A 4036-nucleotide genomic window follows, 5' to 3' on the forward strand; every position below is an offset into this window, starting at 1 on the left:
TATAGGCGGTCTAAAAAATTTCATATTTTGGGCGAAAGTATTTTTAGAAAAATACTTCCGTTAGTTACTTATGAGTGGCATTTGAGCAGACATGGAAATATGCAAATTGCTAAAGTTTGCGATAATATGTCAAGGATGCTCTGATTTGGTATGCGGAGCGCGTGTCACTTTCATAGTTTATTGGTGATTTGCGTTCTGTATGATACGCTAGTTCATCGCATCCTCGAATATAGCTCCATTGTCAAGGATCACAAATAATCGAAGTACTGTCTGTTGTTGGAGAAACCTCAAAGAAAATTTATATTTAAATTTTTTTCTAGATGCTTCGCGATACAATTGATTGCATTCTTGGCGTAGCGTCTATTCAATGAAGCAATTTTTAAAGTTGCGGTTTCGATAATCCGTCAATACTCGAGCGCGATCGTGTCCTTTTTTCTTACTCGTTGCGGCCAGAAAGTCAGCGCTTGAAAACGCTTCTCTTGCATAAACTTCCATACTTTTAAAAAATATATGTATGTAAGATAAAATGAAATACCAAAAAAATGTAAAGCCTTTTAAGAACATTAAAAAATGTTTGATATAACAAATAATATAGAAAACAATATGTGTATAAGTTTTCTGGTATCCTAATTTAAAATCACATAAAAAATATTTTTAGAAAATTACCAGTCTTTCGTTTGTTTTAATGCGAATTTTATTGGCGTTAAACCCAAAGAAGTTTATAATACGCCATAAAACACGCAACGTGTATGGGTCACTGAAGCTCACCGTAGTGGTGGCACATCTTTGTGTGTTTCCCATAGCGACTTTCTGAAGTACTGAAAAACGATTGCGCGTGTGTGTTTGAACGTGTATGGGTGTGTATGTAATTTGCATTTGTGTTTTTAGAGCCGAGGCTTATGGTATCGCGTGATGAATTTAATTTCGCTTTATGTTTTTTGTTTATCATTATAAATTTTATAGAAATTACCGGTACACCCATACTGTGTTGTATGTGTATCATGCACACGCATAATACAATAATAAACACACACACATACACACGCAAGCAAATATTTTATATTTAATGTCTGCGTAAAGTTTTCCCCATTTCGGCTTTTCCTCTTTCACTCCCGCAACGGGGGCATAATGGAAAAGTTTAATGCGTGGGCCTATTAAAGTTGCTAAACATAATTTTTCAAGCCATTTTTGTTCGTTACACATAACTTTTTAGTTTATGTAAAAAGTTGCCGAGGAGACTCAGCTCGGCGCCCGTACAACTTTGCTTGTATATTTTGTGACGCGACTCGCATAGTTTCCTGAATGAGGTTTGAGAATTGACTCACAATTAACTTACTTGTTGAATGTATAATTATACATACACACACATACATAACTACATATATGCAAATCTAATAATTTATATATATTAATAATTATTTTAAATTTATTATTGTTATATATATATATATATATATATATATATATATATATATATATATATATATATATATATATATATATATATATATATATATATATATATATATATATATATATAGTTGATTTAAAATTTAATATTTAATGTACTTAACTATTTTTACAACATTAAATTGTCATCATTTCATTGGCATCTGTTAAGTATGCTTAGTTAAGCATGAAATCGTCTTTATTAAATAAGTGTTGAATGTTTAAAATAGCACAGTTGACTTAAAAATGGCATGTGAATTTGCGTTCTTTACAATGCGGTCGGGGTTGGTAATTGAACAATTTTTCTATTCACAATAAAGGGATAACTATTTAGTTATATAAAGTATTTAAACCATAAAGAAAAAATGTTTTTTTAAAATGAGACACCACCGTGAGAAATATTTTTACAGCTTAAGTTCTAAAGTACACGTTTTAAATCAGAAAAAAATAAAATATTCCTATATATCCTGCCCTAAGAAAAAATAACGCACGCAGCCGTCTTTAATCTACTCAAAACTCTTTTTTTTTGTGATTGGTCGTATCACCGAAATCTCCATAAATATAAATTCGGGATTGCGTGCAAGTAAAAATCACTTTATATGCACTTATACTGCGTTTACACTTTAATATACACTTCCAACTTGGCCTAAAAACAAAAAACAGATCAGCAAAGATCGCAGAAATCGCCGCTTCTTTCTATGTGTCTCCTGATCCAACATGACATTCGGAATTCAGAGAAAATCCACTTCGGATACGCTTAGAGCATACAGATGCATCCATGTATTACACTTCTCTATTGTTGCGCAACATATATAATGTCTTAACAAAAATAAACCCTATGATTCCAAGCACAAGAAAATGTATCCGTTCGTAGCGTTTTATAAAATAGCCCCACTGTCTGGAATCACAGTAATGAAAAATTCTTATTTTTAAGAATATTTAACAATTCTTAGAATAAATAAAAAGTAGGCATAAATCGTATCGATATTTGTATCATAATGCCTTCTTGCTTTTTTGAAGCATTGCGATAAAATTAATTTAATTCTTAGCGTCTCGTATATTCAATGAAGTACTTTTTCAAGCTGTTAAGGGGTGGTGTCGGCAATCCGTCTCTTATTCTTGAAGTTCAGCTTATTAGCAAGCTTGATTTTGCCGCAAACATCGTTATGTTTGCGGCAAAATCAAGCTGCTAGGAATCGGTTTAATTTATGTTTTATTTATGTATGTTTTAGTGTTTACCTCTGTGTAGTATAAGTATATTTTTTAAAAGCTTATATTATTTTGTATTAACGCCGTTACGATTATTTTATTTCTAATAAATAAATTTAAATGTTAGAAAAAAAAAATATTTATAGATAAATACAAAGTTTCATGAAACAAATTTTACAATTGTTAAAAAACCATAACAATATTTTTTCTATAGCACTAAGAGTAAATGAGTTTGAATTTTTTATCATTAAAAAATATATTTATAAATTTGTCATTAGTTTTAAAAATATATTTATTAATAAGAGTAGTTGATTAAGTCTCTAAAACTAGGTGATATTTTTAAAGCTATTTTTATTATTGTAACTAAAAAGTCACAAAGTATTTCAATTGCTTTTAAAGACGGGTCCCGCACATATGCGGAATTTTTTATTTTTAAAAATGGATTTTATGTTCTATAAACTAATATTTTTATTGGTCAATTTCATTATTATTATTTTGTTTGATTAAATGAATTCAAAATTATTGTTGAATATTTAATAATTACTTTAAAAAAGATAAAAAAGAATATCAGTTTTTTTTGTACAACTTTCATACAAAAGTCATAAAACTTTGATTTTAACGCGGTAATCAAACCAAACTTTATGTATTATTATAACATAAGTTTTGCCTATTTATATGTTTATTTAAAACAATTTTACAAACTTTCTTTTTGCTCTTATATAATCTACATTTGCTCATATGCTCTTTTCTTGACCACTCTTCTGTCTTTATTAATTAAAATATTTTATTTTATTAAATTAAATCATCCGTAGTAACATGATAGGTTAAAGCCCAATGCGCTTTATTGGTCAAATCTATACTAACTGAGTAAGTCAATCAGACATAATGTATACCTAAAAGTAAGTATTAGCCACCAGACTGAAAGTATGGTGGCTAATATTATTATTATATATATAATATCCATAATAGTATTAATTATAAACTATTATGTCCTATACAATTTATAATTAATAGATGTAGTTACTGCTGGTGCCGGTTTTTTTAAATACTCTTTTATAATTAAAACATTTTTTATAAATAAAAATTTGAGTTCCGCTGCCAGGGCTCTAGCCCGCAACCTCAGAGTTACTAGTCTGAGACGTTACGGACTACGCTATTCCGTCCTTATGTATTTTATTGAAGATGTCATCCATTGAAAATTTTTCTCAGTTGTACTTCAGGAGCCTAATAAAAATATATGTATCAATTTAATCTAATATAAATATATGATAAATTAAATGTCACCGCTTTTTAAATTTTGCATAGTTTTACCTGAGTACCTGAAACATGATTCAAAAATTTATTTTTATTTAATTGATTCGTAGAACAGATTCTAAAC

The sequence above is a fragment of the Plectrocnemia conspersa genome, unplaced genomic scaffold (genome assembly GCF_051122295.1).
Source record: "Plectrocnemia conspersa isolate PC_06_02 unplaced genomic scaffold, ASM5112229v1 ptg000008l, whole genome shotgun sequence".
Classification (NCBI taxonomy): domain Eukaryota; kingdom Metazoa; phylum Arthropoda; class Insecta; order Trichoptera; family Polycentropodidae; genus Plectrocnemia; species Plectrocnemia conspersa.